Source organism: Falco cherrug, chromosome W (assembly GCF_023634085.1).
Source record: "Falco cherrug isolate bFalChe1 chromosome W, bFalChe1.pri, whole genome shotgun sequence".
In the NCBI taxonomy this organism is placed as follows: Eukaryota; Metazoa; Chordata; class Aves; order Falconiformes; family Falconidae; genus Falco; species Falco cherrug.
This window is the reverse complement of record NC_073719.1, coordinates 6,598,491-6,619,736: the sequence shown is the minus strand read 5'-3', so window position 1 is coordinate 6,619,736 and position 21,246 is coordinate 6,598,491. Positions and strand designations below refer to the sequence as shown.

The following is a 21,246-nucleotide window of genomic DNA, read 5'->3' as shown; positions in this document are numbered from 1 at the left end:
TGTTTTGAACTTTCTGAAAATCTCTGTCGACCATGCGGTGCCTCCCATTGTGCAACATTTTGTGTCAATTGGTGACAAGCAGCAAAAGCACAAAGGCGTCTTAGTATGCATGAATGACCCTTATACCAGGCACTGGTCGGGACTGCATGAATTGTTAACTTGGGGGAGAGGTTATGCTTGTGTGTCTACAGATGAAGGTCCACGATGGACACCTGCTCTCTGTATGCAGCCTGAGCTTAGCGTGCCGGATCGTGGGAGCACTGCTGCCGCCAGTCAACCCAACAACTAATGTGTGGTCTCCTTACTGAACCAGGCCTTTTTTGGTGTGCCCTTCCTTGAAACTGACTTGCAGACATTGTTGCAAAAAATGAATGTATGTGGGGAATGAAGAATCTTACTGAAAGCCTTGATATTTGGGATAATTGATTACCTCTGTATAATGTTAACCCAAAAGAAGTTGGTATTGTTTGCACTTTGAATGTCGATAGTTGCCTTTATGTAGATGCTAATGTAGTAGGAGGCTATGATGGGACCATGACACCCACATAAATCAACACGTGAACATGTTGATAAGCATAATGCGCTTAAACGCAATATAACTTTGGATGAAGCATGTAATGATGTAGCTGATTTATGGAACTGTCACAGTCCATTCACTGGACTCGTGATGGTTCGTTAACTATGATCTCAAAGTGCAAAAATCAAGGCAACCATGCCAAGGGGTTATGCTTCAATCAAACAGCACAATTTTATTGTTTGCCCATAAAGTGGCGTGTGATAGGTAGAAAGACAGAAAGTTAATAAAAGGTAAAGTAAAAAGAAAAGGAAAGAGGATTATAGCTACCACCACGGGTCCAAGGTGTCCCTATGGTCCCAGGTCCAGGCAGCGTCCCGCCAGTCCTTCTGATCGTCGTGATCCTTGGTGGGGAAGATCTCCAAAGTTCAATTGCTAAGAAGGCATCTTTTTATGCCAAGCAACACACCTTGCTCCTCCTCTGGTCCATGGACTGCCACCAGTCTCCGCCCTCTCGAGCCAGGTTATCTTGCCCCAGAGGCGGGTAGTTTCAGACCAGGAAGAGTGTTCTTGTATTGTTTTCTGGTTCGTTGTTATGACCACGGTTGTGATCCATCTTCTGGACAGCTGTTATGTGTCCTTATTCAATCCCAGGTGGCAGGGAACGGCATAGTACTCCTCGTACCGTGCAGTTCTCTTTCCCAGGGACTTGGTGTCTTGGTGTCCATGAGGACCACATTCCATCACCAGGTCTCTGTTGACAATGTTGAGACAATATTGTTCTCTTTAGACCAACTCTTACACCACCCCGTGGCTCAACATTGTTATCAGGACCACGTGGCAGCAATATAATCCTGTAAGAGGGGTAAAAGAGGACAGTGAAAGAAAAGGGGGAAAGAAAATGACAGACAGGAAAAGAAGGGGAAAATAATCATCTTTATCTCAAACAATTTACAACAATCAAATGGTATTCATAAAAATGAGTAAACATAAATCTGTTTAGGTCTTATACAATTTTCCTTGTGTCAGTAGATTTAGGGATGTCCACATTGGAGGGGATATTCAACAAGTTATGTGCATTGATTACAGATGTCAGATACGTCAATTGCTTTACCATTCTCCAATTTAAGACATACAATATCATTGACAAAACAAGACCAATCAAGACAATATATATCAAGAGGACAACAATAGGATGAAACAACTTGTTCAAGATGCCAGTAGCAGTCGGTGACCATCTGAAAAGTGTGTCCCACCATCCATGTTCTGCATCTTTTCTCACTCTTCTCAAGACACGGTGTATTTCTTCCACATTGTGATGGACAGTTATCAAGGTTTTCTGTCCATTTTCTCTAACCTTTTCCAGAATCTTGATCAAGTCTTGATGCTGTAACAGTTGTTTTACCAAGGTGAGATTCATTCCAATGGGTACAGGCTACAATTCGTGAATCAGTGTACAATTAGATTTCAAGAGCTGGTGAGATGTGACTGGGGCTAAATAGGAGAAGTCACATCCAGTGTTGTTAATAAAATTGCAAACGCAAAAATTTGAATGATTCTTAGTATCTACAATCACTGTATCTACAGATACAGAATTAAAGCAGTTCTCAAACATGCACAACCTTTGCCAATATATACAAGCACTGTTTCAGTGTTATCGTCAGGACGAATCGCAAAATGACAGATATTCTGTGTAGTGTCTAAACAAATGTCCTGAGCTCTGGTTGTGTTGCCTTCACAGACAAATCCTTGTTCCCGCACGATACAAGTTTCCAAATCTACAGTTTGCTATTTCTCATCCACCTTTTGGGCCCATACTCTATGCTCGAAAGGATAGAGTATGGTTCCATTGTGGTTCAATCCTAAGGCAATAATGGGGTAGATTACATTGATTGACGCATGGGATATCTGCGGCGAATGAAGAGACGGGACGCAGCTTGATGCAAGCAAATGTCAATTTATTGTACAGAAGCACGAGTTTTTATACACTTTCAGAAGCTGCGCGTTTTAAACAGATTAGTTCTTGAAGCTAAGCATTGCATACGAGGCAATCCCTGATTGGTGGTTAACTACCATCAATTAACAGCAAGGTGTTACCTTTCCTTGGCGCCATCCTTGGCGCCATCCGTCTCCCACACCCCTGTGCTCTGTAAACATGCCTCATCATGTTAATTGTTGGCTAGACAAGCTCGAGCACATTCCCCTCAGCTAACTGATTGCCATGCATGGTCCTAGTTTCCAGTCCGCTCCTGCATCTCCCCCTTCCTGTTGCACAAAAAGAACCTTTGAAACCGAATGAGTAAAAACAAGGTATAAGTAATAGAACAAATAAAAAACCAACTGAGACATATTATCAGTGTCAAAATAACCCACTGTCTCTGTTCTGTACAATTATACAATTTCCCCTTTTTGTTTTTGAACAGCTAGTACCAGGTTTGCCATGTTCTGCAGGGCCCTTGCAAACATGACAGCAACCAAGGTAATAGCAAACAAACAATACTGCAAATCTAGTGAATGGATGTCAAAAAGGCTGACATTTACTCAGATTTTGATAACTTGTTGCTGCAATGGGGTGCCTAAAATCCACGCAGCACATACCATCAAAATCCTCACAGCCATGTCCTTGAACCAACAACAAAAAGCAGTGGCAATTTTGACTCACATTCTTAACTGCCTACCAATCAAGGTGATTTAACTCTTTAATGCTTTCCCTGCTGTTACTCCGGATAAGAGAAGAACCACTGCAATACGTTCCCATCATAGCCTCCTACTACATTAGCATCTACAGAAAGTCAATTATCGACATTCAAAGTGTAAACAATATCAGCTTCTTTTGGATTAACATTATACATAGGTGGAAGGGCACACCAAACAAGAACTGGTTCAGTCAAAAAGTTTGAAACATAGCATGCCTTCTCTGAACATACCTCTGGGGTCATTCCCTTCATTCCCTCTCTTTTTTTATGCAAAGAGAAACACTTTTACCATAACAGAGAAGCCCCTATTTACATCTCTGAGCCCGGACACAAACCGCAGCTGTATGCTCCACCAGGCTCAGGGCAGGAATCATTCATGTAGTTATGTAGCTATATATCTCTACAAGCATGCAGACACCTATTAAACACTAGATAACCATGTTTATCTTTCCTATTCTTCACAATACCCAGCTGTTCTCTCATCTCTTGTTAGGTCAAATAATTCTCCAGTTTCCTCTCCTATCTCTCTCTTCAGACATTCTCTATCCTCTTTTTTGCTTGTTAATTGCGACGAGGCAAAGGGGGTGTGTACCTGGGTGACCATGACCTGATTTATGTTACAATCAACTAAACACTGAATACAGGAAAAAAAAAAAGTATGGGAGACATAAGGCAAACATCAATAAGGTGGTTAAAGATAATTATAATAAAACCTGTAATACTTTTGAGTCATGGCCCAAAGTTTCCCAGCCGTGAGAAGAGACCAAAGGCATCCCGCCCCTGGCTCTGTTGCAGATCTTTGTTTTAAGGCTTTTGAGTTTTGTATACTTTTGTAAATTAATTCACAGTGGTCACTCAGATTCACGTAACACATCCTATCAAAGTCTTCACACTTGTGTCCCTGTGCTAATAATAAAAATCAATAGCAACTCGGTTCTGTAGCAACATATGATGGACAGAATCAACATCTGTTAATAAGCCAGAAAAAAAAAAGAACAGTATTTGTAGTATTACTTTGTTTAGCAAGCTAGCAGCCTAATTTACTAATCAAGTTAAAAGCGTGTACTATTCTTACAGAAGAGATTAGAGAAGCAAAAATCTGTTATGCTGCGTTCCAGAACTCAGCCTGAGAATTACAGTCTGCTGTGAGTTCTGCGTTACAATCATTTGACACATGTTGGGGTTGCGATTGTGAAAGTTGCCCGTTTACAATTTTCATTGGCATTATCATAGCTAGTTGTTTTAAAAGCAACCCTTGAGCTTCCTTATGTTCGACTTGTTGCAAAATATTCTGAAGCCAATCAATAAAGTTAATATTACAGTTAGTGACTCTCTAGGGCCCCGCAACACTGTGGCAAGACTCCCGCATCCTGACTGCTTTAATAGCCATCTCATTCATTTGCAAACAGTTGTCCCTGGGATACCTTGCCTGAGTCACAGAATCGGCACAATTAATTTCTCCAGCCAACTGCTCCTAGTTAACAGCAATTCCCTGATTAAGGTTTTCAGTCAAGGCCACTACACATAGCTCACAAAAATCAAATAACCACATCATATACTGTATCAGTTAGTACCATACAAAGCAATAACTTCCAATCATGCACTGTGAGCGTATAAGGCTCTTCCATCACTTCAAGAAGGGACATAGCAAATGTATTATGAATCCTCTCTTCCCGCACTGCTTTGCTTAACTCTTTAACAGACTCGTATTGCACAGGCTGCTACTCTGCTGGTTGATTTGTCTGACAAAATACTAAACATGCCATAGCAACTCCCAAAACCCATCACTTAAGTGTTTCCCACTTGCATTCCTGCCACAAATCCCTCAGACTCCCTTTCACCCTCCCCAAAAATGCAATCAATGCATCAGGAGAGACGAGGGGGTGGGGAAAAGGTCTAGCTCCTTTTCCAGATCTATAGGACCTGGATCAAAAGGTTTATCAGTGTCAATGGAATCATTGTCCGAGTTGTCCTGTTCCCGTGCTTGGTCCTGTGTTGTGAGGGTCGCTGCAATCAGTGACAGAAGCTTTGGGGGCAGAGGAGGTGTGGACAGAATCGCCATCACTGACGGTGTCTTGAGAAGAGTGCGCGCTGTTGGTGGAATTTACAGTTTCCTCTGGTTTAGCACCGTTAGTAGAATTAGTCCACACTTGGCAAAGAGTAGTCAGAATTTGCCACCATGATGTTAAATGCATTCCCGACACGGAGTTCCCCTCCGCAGCAGCATCATACAATTGGCTGCTGTATGTACACACTTTCATTCTTTCAAAGTCTCTAAAGTTTCTTGGCTGCTCACCTGTCTCGATGAATACAGGTGTTATCCTCGGGGTTTAGGTTGTCCGCCTGGTCCAGACAGCAAGACGATCATTCAGCCAAGACGTCTCCTCCGGAACGCAGCCCTCTTCCACGAGCTGTCTTTTTTCCGTCCTTATTCTTCCAAGGCTTCGGAACACCACCATAGGGGTCACCATTTGAGGAGATTGAGGCACGGACTCCCTGATCTGACTAGAAGACCCTTTATGAGTCCATATACATCTCTTTCTGGGGACGAAGCCTGATTCCCCATTACGGATTTCCCACAGCTCACCTCTCAACTCCGGAGGGATTTAAGGCCGGCTCCTGCTTCCTTTCAGCAGATCATTCAAAGTTCTGTGGGATTCGCTGCATGTCGCTCAGATAGGCGATTCAAGAGCCCTTCATGTTAGATCCTTAAACGCATCACGTCGGGGTCACCAATTTGCGGCGAATGAAGAGACGGGACGCAGCTTGATGCAAGCAAATGTCAATTTATTGTACAGAAGCACGCGTTTTTATACACTTTCAGAAGCTGCACTTTTTAAACAGATTGGTTCTTGAAGCTAAGCATTGCATACTAGGCAATCCCTGATTGGTGGTTAACTACCAGCAATTAACAACAAGGTGTTACCTTTCCTTGGCGCCATCCTTGGCGCCATCCGTCTCCCACTCCCCTGTGCTCTGTAAACATGCCTCATCATGTTACTTGTTGGCTAGACAAGCTCGAGCACATTCCCCTCAGCTAACTGATTGCCATGCATGGTCCTAGTTTCCAGCCCGCTCCTGAAGATATCATCAATACAAAAGCGGTGGCAATGTTTGTTATAAGTATAGTTATAAGTAAAGTTTGACCTGTATTTCTGATTATGTATGGTCCAATTTCAAAATTTTTTGTATTGGGTACAGCCACTGGTTGAGTGGTAGGTGTAATGACATCTATTCTGAGTTCCCCCCAGTATTTCGTGTTGTTTATGCCACACATAATCTTATAGGGGTACTGTATTGCAGTCAAATTCAGCCAACAATCTTGGCTTTGGTTTTTACATGACAAAATAGAACCATGGGGTTCAATTCCATAGCTGTTTGTTGGCACAGTAAGGGATTCAGTAATTAATCTGCATTATATGGAGATGTTGTCACCCTGAGCCACCATAAAAGGGGGTCAAACTTTATTTTTGTCATTCAGCGTGAGGGTCGTGTCCATGCCATGGTGTGTGACTATTGCAACAAGCATCACTGGGGTTTTAGTTACAGCATTTATTTTGAATTTGAAGGTCAGACTCAATAGATCTGATCGGTTTGCCGAATTGCTTTGCCAATTACACACCACATAGACAGGTCTTGTCAAGGTGAAGTTATAACAACAGTCAGTCTTGTCATTTTTACAAGATTTAGAGATCTTAACATTGTTGGTACTTGGATCCAGGGTGGTATAATTGCCGACATGCTTTTGGTGACAGCACATAATAAGGGATTCTTGCTTATCACATTCCCTCAGCAGTATCAGCAGTATGACAAAGTTTTGCTGAAATACTGGGGTGAATTCTGGTTGTTAAATTTGGATCCAAAAGATTCCCAGAGACGGTAATTAAAGAGGCCTTTTCATAGAGAAGTCCTTCCACTCTTCTATATCCTACCATAATCTTTTCTCCAATTATTCCAGTTAAAGTTCTGATCCAGTCTTTCCTATCCCACTCCCATTCAAGTGGGGAATAGGCCTTATCATCATGCAGTACTACAGTGGCCAAATTTGGAAAGGGATTCTTGAGATACTGCCCGGTAAAACCAGTATACCCGACAATAGCTTTAGACCAAGGCCATTCAGCACCCTTTTGGTTATGCGTAAGTGGGAAAATACAAAAAAGTAGTACCAGTCCAATTTTACTATTAGTCATTTTAAAATTTAGGGCTTTGAATTTTCATCTATTTCTTGTTCTCAGTGTCCCTCGGAGTTCTCCTGTAAAAATTAAACAACAGAGCTTGCCTCCCTGAGGCAAAAAGAGTTAAAATGATGGGATTATCCAGCGGGTATTTATCTTAAATTCCTTTCCCAGGGCATCAGAGGCTTCCCAAGCACATGCATTCAGTGGGGTTTTCAGTACCAGTGGTACTGTTTCCCACAGTAGGAAGTGCCACCAGAACAGGTTGTCCTGAGAAGTGAGCTGGGTTCTTTAAATCATTTGGTCCCTTTAATGAGGGAATCAAGGAAGGAGCCCTTGGGCAAAAAGCGGTTATTTTGGGGCATCCGTTTACCCCCTTCTATCATTTACACCTTTAACAGCTTCCCACAAGTGGACATCCCAATTTCCCTCATGAGGTTTCAAAAGTCATTTTAAGAGACCATTGGTCCTTTGTACAATTCCATTAGCTTGCGGATAATATGGGGTATGAAACACCCATTTAATCCCTTCGCTTCATGCCCAATCCTGTACAATTCTGGCAGTAAAGTGAGAACCGTTATCAGATTGTATTTCTTGTGGCTTTGGAAAAGTTCCAAACCATTCATGCAGCGCTTTCACAGTGTTCTCCCCCATAGCCCTGTTAAAGGCTTCTACTTGGACTAGTCCCGATGTTATTTCCACTCCCACCAGCACAAAATGTTTTCCTCCCTATCTCTTAAAGGGGCCAATATAATCCACCTGCCAGGCATCCCACAAGCCTTTACCCTCCCTCAAATGCAGAGGGTCATCCTCTAAAGGGTGCCTTTCAAGTCGTCTTTGACATTGTTCGCAGGCTGATATACAGGTTTTACACATTTCTCTGGTGATGGGCCAGCCTCGGGCAAGGGCTTCACGGTACAGATCTTTAGCTCCTGTGTGTTTGTGTTTTACATGCAACCATTCTAACAGGCGTTCCCAGTCTTCTGAAATCTGATCCTTCTGTACAGGAGCTAGCCTTGCTAACTCATCAGCCCGGTTATTCCATTCTCCCGCTGACCCCCCATCTATCTGATGGGAAGCTACCCAACCTACAGCAAAGTTCCCTCAGCTAGCAATACTTAAGATGTCTTGCCATTTTTCCTTTTGCCACACTGGAATCTTATTAACCTGCCATTCATTTTGCTCCCAGAAAGGAAGCCATTCGGTACATCCCTTAAACACAGCATAAGAATCAGTATAAATGTAAACAGGAGAAGTAGTTTGTGCTTCATGTTGAAAAACACTCCATACTACAATTAATTCACCAACTTGTGCACTACCCTCTCCCTCTGTTATAATTTGCTCATCGGAAGAGGTATGGAGTGCTACTGCTCGGTATTTCCACACTTTTCCTTCTCTTTTGGCAGAAGCATCAGTAAACCAAGCACTAACTGACTGTTCACAGGGAAAAGGAGGGGCCACCTGGATGACTGAGGCAGGTTTATCTTGGCCCTCATCCAGGCTCTCTACTTCTTGTATAGATAGTTTTTTTAAAACTCCTTCAGATACAGAGAAAGTGTTACAATAGTGTTCAATCTGAGCATACCACTTTCGTACTGAGGCTTTCTGGGCCACCCCGTCAGGGGGAGGGGTCCCAGTAGTGACTGTTTTTATAACTTTAAATGGGCCTCTCAATATAATGGGTTGTTGTCGTACGATTTTTTCTACTTCTATGAGAGCCAAGCTAACCACAAACAAACCTTTCTCCCAAACAGTGTATCTTCTCTCAGCATCCCTAAAACCACGGGAGTAAAATCCCACAGGCCGGGTTGGACCCTCAGGGCCCCGCTGCCATATGTGAACTGACAGTCCTGATAAAGTAAACCCCCACTCCACATGGAAGGGGTCTGTAGGGTGGATAAGGCCAAGAGCTTGGTGTGCTGTTGCTTCACAAATTAACAATTGCATAGCCTCTTCCTGAGAAGCAGTCCATTCCCATTTGACCCCTTTTCTTAGCAAATCATAAAGAGGTCTGGCAATGATAGAAAAGTCTGGGATGTGTTTTCTCCAGAACGCCAATAATCCTAAGACATGTTGCAGATCCTTTTTCAACTCAGTCATTTTGATCTGTTCTAAGGAAGCAAGGGTATCTGGTGGGATGCATGTCATTCTCCCTTTCCACCACATTCCTAAGAATTTCACTTCTTGCGAGGGCTTTTGGACCTTTTATGAAGGGATCTGCAAACCCAAATTTTCCAAATGTGAAATTATGTTCTGTTGGGTTGTTCCCACATCCTCTATTTCATCTCCCCCAGTTAGGGTTATGCGCCACACATACTCTGTTTCGGACTCTTTAGGAAGACGTCCATACTCTCTTTTCAGTTTGGTTAGCTCAGTGGCAGTATATGGTATCTCTTTGGTTGTAATGTGAGGATCATCATCATCCTCATTCAGATAAGTATATTCTGCTTTAATTAAGGGTCTCACTTGAGGGTTGTCCACAAAACGTTTTCTTGCCTCCATCAACTCCTTATGAGGGTATATTGGATTAATTAGTTGAATACCCTTTTCCTCTACTTCCAGCTCCATTTCACTCAGGACTTCAGTGTTTTTAGAGCATGCTGCCTTCAGGGTGGTTTTTAACAAGTGGTTTTCTTCCCTTTCTTTCTCTAAATGTTGTTCTAAGTCATAATTCATTTTTTGCAGAACTTTCACCAAATTTTCAAGGGATTCCATAATTTTGTTTTCATTGCTACGTTTTCTAAGGCAATCTTCGATTGCTGCGACCAGGCTGGCTCCTAAAATGGCACAGACTATATAGATTTGCCCATACCTGATCTAACTTTAGCTTGAGTCTGTAAAGACGTTACTCGGTCCACTACATTCTGCAAGTTTGCCCAATTATCTTGAGCCCAATCTTCTCCAGGTACAGAGGGTCAAGCCCCATACTTTGCCAGAAATGTGTAAAACATGTCCCGATCTTTCATTAACAAAGGATTTTGTTTATCAGCCTTTTCGGCCATTCTTACTACGAAGGGACCAAACCCACTTCGGGGAGGCTAGACTTAGTTACAAACACACAGCCACTGCTGTGTCGCCCTTCTCTTCCCCGAATGGTTGAAGGGACCAAAAATCTGCTTCGGGAAGGCAGCTTACAGTTACTACAAGGTTGTCCCTTCACTTTCCCAAGCAGAGCAGACAAATTCTCATTAACACGAGGGCAACCCCCCTTTTTAGCACTTTCCCCCTTTTGCACTTCGTGTTCTTTTATTTTGATCCCAACAGAGGCCTCAATCAGAGTTTGGAGTGCTAAGTCCTAGGCGTGTGTGGTATGCGGGAAATTCGAATTGCCCCCCTTGCTTTCTGGACAACTCTCACCCAGCTGGGTGTAGGGCCAGGTGCAGCTAGAACGAAACGTCCTTCCCCTGTTACAAACCACACACAACCTGCACCCCTCTGTCTCTCAGGATCCTATCCGTGATGCCAGTTTAATGTCACGGTCCACTCAGTGGACTCGTGATGGTTCGTTAACTATGATCTCAAAGCGCAAATATCAAGGCGACCACGCCAAGGGGTTATGCTTCAATCAAACAGCACAATTTTATTGTTTGCCCGTAAAGCGGCATGCGATAGGTAGAAAGACAGAAAGTTAATAAAAGGTAAAGTAAAAAGAAAAGGAAAGAGGATTATAGCTACCACCACGGGTCCAAGGTGTCCCTATGGTCCCAGGTCCAGGCAGCGTCCCGCCGGTCCTTCTGATCGTCGTGATCCTTGGTGGGGAAGATCTCCAAAGTTCAATTGCTAAGAAGGCATCTTTTTATGCCAAGCAACACACCTTGCTCCTCCTCTGGTCCATGGACTGCCACCAGTCTCCGCCCTCTCGAGCCAGGTTATCTTGCCCCAGAGGTGGGTAGTTTCAGACCAGGAAGAGTGTTCTTGTATTGTTTTCTGGTTCGTTGTTATGACCATGGTTGTGATCCGTCTTCTGGACAGCTGTTATGTGTCCTTATTCAATCCCAGGTGGCAGGGAACGGCATAGTACTCCTCGTACCGTGCAGTTCTCTTTCCCAGGGACTTGGTGTCTTGGTGTCCATGAGGACCACATTCCGTCTCCAGGTCCCAGTTGGCAATGTTGAGACAATATTGTTCTCTTTAGACCGACTCTTACAGGAACTGATGGGAATGTATTGCAGCGGTTCTCTTATCTGGAGCAACAGCAGGGAAAGCATTAAAGAGTTAAATCACCTTGTTTGGTAGGCAGTTAAGAATGTGAGTCAACTATTACATACAGAACAGAGCAACTATTGACTTTTTGTTGTTGGCTCAAGGACATGGCTGTGAGGATTTTGATGGTATGTGCTGAATGGATTTTAGGCGCCCCATTGCAGCAACAAGTTATCAAAATCTGAGAAAATGTCAGCCTTTTTGGCATCCATTCACTCAATTGGCAGTATTGTTTGTTTGCTATTGCCTTGGTTGCTGTCATGTTTGCAAGGGCTCTGCAGAACATGACAAACCTGGTACTAGCTGTTCAAAGACAAAAAGGGGGAAATTGTAGAATTGTACAGAACAGAGACAGTGCGTTGTTTTGACATTGATAATGTGCAGCTGTGGCCTTGCTTTGACGATGTGCAGCTGAGATCCTGCAGCAAAGAGGTAAATAACTTTGAGGGAGTATGAGAAGAAACTAGGATGAGACAGAAACAAAGGAGGAATGTGATCTCACCTCTAGAAAATAAGGAAACAGCATGAACAGTAGAGTGTAGCCTATGGTGAACAGCGCTAAGGAAAGTGTTGCATGAATTTGACTGATCCCTTGAACTCTATTCATAAGCACCTTGCTGAGTTAAGAAAAAATGTACAGGCCATAAAGATTGAGTATGGGTTAACAGACTGGCTACAGAGTTTAGAAATTACTGGATGGTTAAAAGATTTGTTTCTGCACGGGATAACGGTATTAATTGCCATTGTAATCTTTTTAATGATATTGGGCTGTGTGTGGAATTGCTTTATGAGAATTATGAACCGAATGATAAAAGGGGTCTGGATCGCTCAAAAACAAAAAGGGGGATTTGTGGAATGGCTGGAAGACAACAGACATATTATGAGCAATCCAGACCAAGTAATTTTGTTGTAATAGCAGGCCGAGCAGGCCAAAGCTGTAACAAGCTGCAGGTGTTGTGAAGGACATATGCAAGGCCAAGGGAGACAAAGAAACTGTGTATTCACAGAGAGATAAGAGAGTTGGACAGAAAGATGAGAAAAAACAGGATGCCTGCACAAGGGGGGAGCAGCGTGTGGGCACCACACTGGTGTTATAGATTTGCTAATAAGTTAAGATTGATTGACTTTATTTGATTGATTATTTGATTTTATAAATTTATTTTATAGAATAGAAATATAGAAGGATAAGAAATATATTTTAATGAAACTTATAGTTGCACAGTAAAAGCTGCTATGAGATCCTCTGTACATCCCGTACCACGGCTAGAAGAATGGGCTAGAACCATTGTTAAAACTTAGGTAATAACTTTAGGGTTTGAAGGGTTTCTTTGTATTTGACCAGTCTTCTGTATATAGAAGGTGTACTGAAATGTCAGTATATGAGATGAATGGAAACTGGGGAGAGTCGACTGGAACAGCTTGTGGTTACCTGCCAAGAAACCCTGAACTTTAGTAAAAGGTAATTCCGGCAGGGGGAGATAGCGACCACCGACTCATATACCACCTACCCAAATCGTACCCCAGACCCATTTCTAGACCTTTCTAAGCTTTACTGCGCAGAATCGGATATAGGAGGAGAGTATGTTAATGATTTATGGGAAATATTATGATTATGCATGAATACTTAATGAATATGTATGAATAAGTTCTATATATGGTGTCTGATTTTGAGACTTGGTGTGCGTTGATCGTGAGAGGACTCGCTCACGCACCCGGCCGTCAATAAAGAAGTGTCTGCTTATCTACATCACATTGGTGTCAATAAGTTCTTCATTCCGAGATTTTGGTAACACCGGGACCAATCATAGGGGAGGTGGAAGCGTGTGAACAAGTAGTTTTAACCTATCACCTTTTACATAACAAAGCCTGCGTAGTGTGTGTATTTTTAGCTGGAGGTATAAATTGGTGTGGGTCTACTAATAGCACCTGTAGAGTATAAATTGCGGTGAGTCTATTAATAAAGTGGCACTAACTTGATCACATTGGTCATATAAGTTGTGTCCGAGCCTTCCGCGTCAACACACTTGGATTAATTGCAATGCAAAATACCAAGATGAGAACCGCTTTGTATCAAAATCGCTTAGCTCTGGATTATTTGCTAGCACAAAAAGGAGTAGTCTGTGGAAAATTTAACCTTAGTAATTGTTTAGAGATTGATGATGAAGGAAAAGCTATAAATGAGCTTGTAAAAGAGATGAAAAAGATTGCACATGTCCCAGTTCAAACTTGGAATGGAATCAATCTAGTAGGATTATGGGGGTACTTTATGGGCGGTGATTGGCTTATTAAAATTGGGATAATTGTATTGGGGATATGTGGAGGATTGTTAATAATTCCATGTTTAATACCTTGTTTTAACAGACTAATACACTCAGTTATACAAGGGATGCAAATATCTGCGGTACCTGTTGACCCAGAACCAGGGAAAGAGAAAACCCATTCCCTGATGATAATAAAAACAAAAGAAGATCCAAAATTGATACCAATTCGGCAAGTGTTGACTCGATTGGAAACGAAAACACGAATCAATACCATGAAAAAGAAGATGGGGGATTGTGAAATGTGTTCATCTGATTCGTGTCAATATGGAACAATGCTAAGACCGCATGATGAAATGTAACCTTCTGTCTTACATACCCTTGTATAACCACACACCTAAGAAAAAGAGAGTGATCAGTGTATATAGTTCCTGTATCTTGCAAAGGACATCTGGTTACACACCCAGTTCCTGTATCTTACAAAGAACGTCTGGTTACACACCCTGATATGCTGGCTAAAACTGGTCTGGCTGCTAACCGTACAGTGTTAAATGAGAGAAGTTTATAGGGCGCATGTGTAAAATCTAGGGTCATTCTAAGGGTGAGCCAAGGAAGACTGCTGACTTCATCCACCGACCACCAGATGGGAGTCAAGAAGACCCTCGGAGATGGAAAGAGCATGCGCCATGGAGTACACGCCTATTCCAAGGATCCATTTACAAAAAACAAGCCTTTCTTAGAAATAGCTATGAATATGTATTAGTTTAGGAAATATAAACCGAAAGTAATTTTTGTACGGTGTGTGTCTTGGTGGAGCGGAGACTCCTGGCACACCCAGTGCTGTTTGCTTTCCTCTATTCATTTAATAAACTGCAAACTTTGATTGCAGTCCTATTTTGGGACTCAATCATTTATCACAAAAAGTAAAGTCAGGGTGAGAAAAATCTGGCACTTCCTACCGCAGTATTCACCACCCTGTCATTGTTTCTGCAAGCCTGGGAATTCAGTTTGGACCTCCCAGTATTTGTTGCAGCTTGAGGCCGAGGTGCCCATAAAAGGATTTGGTTTTAAGGACTTCAGAAATCATTTAATGCTGCTTTGCTCCCGTTTCCCCCCTCTTTTTTAAAAGAAAAATAAATCTATATATGGATCCCAAGAATGTTTGTCTAAAAGCATTCCAAAAGAAAAAATAATCTTAGAAAATGAATAAGAAAGGAGGGGAGGCATTCTTTAATGGAAGTATTGCATGCAAAGAAGGCTGGATCTCTTTAAGGCTCCCTCTGAAGCTGGAGATGTACACAAAAGGGTTGTCTGCCTGAGTGGTCTCTACTGTGGTGAGCTGTTGCTTGTTTGCAGAGTAGTTTCTACCCTCCTCGAGCCAATCCGCCTCGTAGAAACTCAAGCCATCTGACAGCCCCAGGGGCGGGCTTTCAGTTCTTTTTTCCCTCTCTCTACTCACTCCCTCGCTTCCACCCCTCCTCCTCTTTATCTAAATGGAGAGAATCCTATTTTTTTTCTTCTTCACCTCATCTTTTGAGCCAAGGGGCTGCAACTCGGTCCTGCCGCACACACGCCGGGGAAGAGCGCTAGGCAGCCGCCCGCCGCCGCGGGGCAGAGGGCGGAGCCTCGGCCGTTGAGGCAGTATGATGCAGCGTGGCGAGACAGCGCAGCAGCAGCAGCTGCCACCGCCCCCCCTTGTACCCGTGCTCTTTGTACCGCTGCTGCGCCGCCGTCGCGGCCAGCGCCTTCCTGAAGGCAGCGACAGCCAGAAGAAGCGTTTTCAACGGGAGCGGAGGAAAGCGGGGCGGTAACCGGGGAGGGGCAGGAGTCGCGCCTCCCCACCCACACTCCCTGGGTGCCGGGAGCAGCTGCCAGCACCTCGGGGACCCCACGCGATGTGGCAATGGGGGGCGCGGGGTGCCGTTCGGCAGGAGCGGCCGACACCGCCCAATACCCTGCGTGAAGCGGCCGCGCAGCGGTGGTGGCAGCAGCAGCAGCAGCTCCTCGCGGTCTGCAGCGCTGCCAGCCCCCCGCAGGCCCCGTCGTGCTCCGGGGATCACTACCTGACTCCAGGCCCCGCCGTAGCGGCGGCAGCAGTAGTACCACAAAGGCAACTCCCTCACCCCGCTGGCAGCGGCAGCAACATGGCCTCAGCTGTTAACGTGTTGGAGCCGGAGATGAGCAGTGGGTTGGGGGGGGGGGGGCGTTGGCCCCCCTGGCCGGGCGGCGAGGGGCGATAGCGGAAGGCGACGAAGTACCGGAGGGGACCAGCGCACCGCGACGCCCGACCGGGAGTATCTGCAGCGACCAAGCTACTGCGATTCGGCTTTCGCCTTGGAGCAGATATCAAAGGTGCATTCAATTTCTCAGACTTTTTTTTTCAGAGCTATAGATACATGCTAGTACTATTATTATGGGGGAGGTGTTTTCTCGTGGGGGGTGGAAGGAGATGTAAATGAAACAGCCACTAATAAAATGCTGGAGAAAATAGAGGGACGTCTCCCCGGGTAATTTGTGGCCCACTCTCGCTTTTCCTCTCCCCTCTCCGCTTCCTTTGCTTCTCTCTGTTCCCTCGTAGCACACTGCAACTTCATTAACGCCAGTCTCTAACTGGAAAAGGGGAGAAATCGAGCAGCTGCTTTCTTGGCAAAAAGTCGTGCTTTTTGAGAAGTTCGCCGCCGAGTGCTGAAAACGCGGCTACCCTCAGAGTGGGGTTCTCATAGCAGAAAACGTTTGTAGCATTTACTCCAGTGTTCGGAGGAAAAGTGAAAGTTGTAAATGAATTACTACTTTAAATCTTCTATGCAGGTCGTATTGAGTGTGTGTTGTCGTCGTCCCCCAGCTCACTAGCTTTATTGTTAGCGTGGAAACGCTGGAGGTGCAGGAGCGCAATGGAAGCCCGAGTCGGGGAGGGGAAAGGAAACAGTCCCAACTGCTAACGTCTGCGAACCAAAAAATGATCAAAATAACCTCGAGAGACAGTGCCTTTCTGCAAAGAGCGTTTAAGTTCATGGAATAGATTTCTAGGCTTTGTAAAAAGGGGGAAGGCAAAAAGATCCATGTGGCTGCCCTCTTCCATTCACAAATATTGTCGTAATTTATAGATGGTTGCTCTGTTTCCTAATTAAGATCGCACAGTGTCTCCAAACTCTATGAAAATTAATTTCTTATGATCTTACAGCATTGCTCAACGTGTGGATCATGCATTTACTACAAAGTTGTGCTAAGGGCTGGGAATGAGAGAAATGGCAACAAATTCCTACAAAGTAGTTTTCCTTCACCATCGACATTCTCACCATTACACCCTCCCCACCATCAGCACTTTAAAGGTCTAATGAGAACAGGAAAGGGGACTTTTTTTTTCTTGATGTGCCTATTGAGATTCATTGACAAAGGTTATTTCTCCCCTAGAGCCATGAATCTTGCCAGCATGAATGAGTGTGTTGCAACCTGAACTGGTAGTGGTGACTTGAGTGCAAGACAGTGATGTACAGTTTAGGCAGGGAGCAGGCACACAGACTGTCTCGTTTATGTGGATTTCAAGCAGTGATGGAATCCCAAACCTGTGTGGTGGTTTAGCAATAACACTAGCAGGTACATATCTTGACTTACAGGAATACTTAATGGTGGTTGCAAGTTGCTCAGCTGAGCCATGGGGTGAAGGCCTTTCACAAAGGACAGCATTACTATTCTTACTCCAAGGGACACTGAGGATATGAGCATTTATACATAAATAACTGTTCTGCTTGTGTTAGTGCTTGCAGGGGGGCTTTCCCCATATGCCCTCTTAGAATAAGTATGCCTTGCCTGTGTCAGTGTCTGCCCCAGCCTCTTAACTACTAACCTTTCCTTGCCTTGTAGGGGAAAGCTATTGGAAGAAAAGCACTGCTGTAGCTGAGAGCAAAGTTTCAGAGACTATTATTTAAACTGGGCTGTTACATTCAAAAAAACTGTGGAAAGTTTTTGGTTGTTGGCCTTTTCATATTTTGGACTTTCACTGTAGGATTAAGGGCAGCAAATCTTGAAACCAAAGTGGAGAAGCTGTGGGTGGAAGGTAAGTCCAAGATCCCCCTTTTTTTTTCTGATGCCATCCTTCCCCACATTGCCCCTTCTACCTCAGGAGCTGGATAAAAAGAGCTTGAGTGCTGGAGACTAAGAGTGTGTGCATGCATGCATGCATGTGTATGTGTATCTATCTATATAATAGACTTTCATGCTGAGGAGGGCCTGCTGACTGTTTGGGGGCTGGGCTGGCAGCCAGGGGAAGCCTGCAAAGCCCTGGCTGTGGCCAATGCTGTGGTGTTTTGCAGGGCTCTGTGAAGCTGGTGAACATGAGAGAATGTGTATAGGTTGGAAAAGGGCAGGCAGCAGGGCATGTGGCTCAGGGCAGCACATACCACTTCACCACCCATGGACGGCTGCTGACAGTGGGCTGTGCATTCTGGGTGAGTGCCTGGCCTTGTTGCACCTAGCTGTATTGCTTGTCCACCTTCCAGCTCCTTTCTCCAGACAGGAGGGCTGCTGGCAGTGGTGTCTTTCTGGCCCTGCTGCCAGAGACAGAAGCTGCGCTGCAAGGAGGCCCCACCTTTGCCGTTTTGGGAGTGCATGTGTTTGTGGCTGGCCATGAGGAACAGGGCCTAGAGGGGTGGATGCCTGTGCATGGTCCTGGTTTTATGGACAGCTTTCAACTGTGAGGGAGAAACATTTGTCTCAAGAAAACCCCAACAAACCCACACCAAAAACCACAGTGCTGAAGTGAAGCCCAGCCTGGTTGGCCCAGAGGTTGTAGCCAAGCAGCTGGGTGTAGGGTGGCTGTGGGCAATGCCCTAGGCTAGAGGGGAAGATGTCCTCCAAAACCAGCCAAAAGGCTCATCCATGTTGCCTTTGTGTTTGTAAGTACCAGTGTAGGAAGGTTGCTTTGGTAAAGGAGAAGAAATTGTATTGGGAGACTGGGGGTTTGTGTGCTTCCTTTAGAAATAGCCCCACCCCAGCATGCAGGTGGAGGAACGTGGAGCTGCTGCTTCCCTTGAGGGCCTGGAGGCAGTCAGCATCTCTGCCCTCCTGTCTGGGGGCCTGCTCAGGGTTGCTCTAGTCTGAGAGGCATGACTCCAGGCTGTCATTTTTTCTTTTCAAGGAGAAAATATTTACTTAGCATCAGGCTCCCTCTAGCTGTGTTGATGTAAAACCAGACTGACTTTGACAGTGGTAGTTATCTTGAATTTATGTCAAAGTAGCTTGCAGCAGAATTTGGCTTATAAAAATTAATACAGAAAACTGCATAAGTAATCAGTAAATATCTGTGTGTGTGTTGAGAATTTAGTGCTGAGTGCAAACGAAGTTACCAGCTATTATCAAGGTGGTCTGTCTTGCCCTGTGGATGAGTTATAGCATATAGGACCAGATTTTATCTTTGCAGATGACAGCCATATGCGGCGAATGAAGAGACGGGACGCAGCTTGATGCAAGCAAATGTCAATTTATTGTACAGAAGCACGCGTTTTTATACACTTTCAGAAGCTGCGCGTTTTAAACAGATTGGTTCTTGAAGCTAAGCATTGCATACTAGGCAATCCCTGATTGGTGGTTAACTACCAGCAATTAACAGCAAGGTGTTACCTTTCCTTGGCGCCATCAGTCTCCCACTCCCCTGTGCTCTGCAAACATGCCCCATCATGTTAATTGTTGTCTAGACAAGCTCGAGCACATTCCCCTCAGCCCCTGATTGCCACGCATGGTCCTAGTTTCCAGACCGCTCCTGCAGCCATATTGATGTCAGGATTAAGTTCATGGATCATTTAGTGAGTATTGTTCTTTCTATTTTGAAAAATAATGTGCTACTAATTGAACTTTTTTGGTACATGTAGTTGAGGAGCCCAAAATATGATTAAATCAGCCCTCACAGTCCAGCAAAATAGAGCAGGCACTGCAGGTTCCCATCCATAGGCAGAGATGTACATTCAGAATCTGTTCTGGTCATCAGGTACTGTGCACCTTAATTACTAATGCAAACAGTTGTGAATATCCTTTTTACTCAACTTTTTTTTTTTTCTTAATTCCTTGTGATTTTTTTGTGGCAACATTTCTTTTGTCAATTTTTGCTCTTTTTTTGTCTCTGCCTTTTTATAAGTGTTTGGTAAATAATGTTTGATTGCAGTCCCATCTAGCACTTGTCCCTGAAGTTTATTAACCTGATATTACTGAGGTTCACTTACTAGGAAGAGTAGTACCATCTTATGCCACCTGCTTCTCTTGACAGTTTAATAAAAGAAACTGCTTGCTGACAGCACCTGTGTGACTGGCCCAGTTCTTGTAGTGAGGGGCCCAAAACTGAACACAGTATTCGAGGTGCGGTCTCAGCAGTGCCGAGTACAGGGGGACAATCGCTTCCCTTGTCCTGCTGGCCACACTATTTCTGATCCATGCCAGGATGCTATTGGCCGCCTTGGCCACCTGGGCACACTGCTGGCTCATATTCAGCTGGCTGTCACCCAACACCCCTAGGTCCTTTTCTACTGGGCAGCTTCCCAGCTATTCTTTTTCCAAGCCTCAGGCGTTGCATGGGGTTGTTGTGACCCTGGTGCAGAACCCAGCACTTAGCCTTATTGAATATCATATAAATTGCATTAGCCCATTGATCCAACTTGTCCAGATCCCTCTGTAGAGCTTTTTTATCCTCAAGCAGATCATGTTGTCATAGAAGGAGATCAGGTTAGTCAAGCAGCACCTGCCTTTCACAAACCCATGCTGACTGGGCCTGATCACCTGGTTGTCCTGTACGTGCCGCATGATGGCACTCAGGATGATCTGCTCCATAACCTTCTCCAGCACTGAAGTCAGGCTGATAGGCCGGTAGTTCCCCGAATCCTCCTTCCTGCCCTTCTTGTAGATGGGTATCACATTTGTAACATCCAGTCAACTGGAGTTAGTTAGAATTCGTGCCGTGGTGTTGTATGTTTGGGTTAGTTTTGGTTTGGGGGACATATAATTAAAACAAACTTCTGAAACATTATCGAAATTTAGAACGAAACATCTATCAAAAGTGTTGAGGTCTGCAGCGGGTCTGCAGACAAGTTTGTTGACTTCAAAGACTTAGTCGTGTACCTTTAAGACAGCCACAAATTGTCAGGTATGTAAACAGGACGTGAAGAACCAGAATGTAGAATCGCAGCATACGGATACCTACAGCAACAGCAAATAGCAAGCAAGAAGAAGAACACAAAAATGTAGAAGAATAGCTGCAGAAGCATGGCCTTAGAATCTCTGAAGATCTGCACAATCCAGGCCTGGTATTAGAATAGGCCTGTAATCAGAATTGTACTGAAGTTGCTGTGCTGAAGTTAACAAGAAAGGTAGCCTTGAGCTATTCTTGAATCCTGAGACCAAGTAATTATGCTGTGCCA

At 44.3% G+C, this 21,246-nt stretch overlaps 2 long non-coding RNA genes across 2 annotated transcripts in view; both read left to right on the top strand.

Annotated features, from left to right (window-relative positions):
* The window catches only part of LOC129734483 (uncharacterized), a 78,043-nt gene that overhangs the window by 38,297 nt on the left and 18,500 nt on the right, over positions 1 to 21,246 (top strand). The gene's annotated exons all lie outside the window — the stretch shown is intronic.
* On the top strand, positions 14,763 to 18,448 carry LOC129734484 (uncharacterized). Its single transcript, XR_008730064.1, has 2 exons — positions 14,763 to 16,198; positions 17,708 to 18,448. It is a non-coding gene; the product is annotated as an uncharacterized LOC129734484 (long non-coding RNA).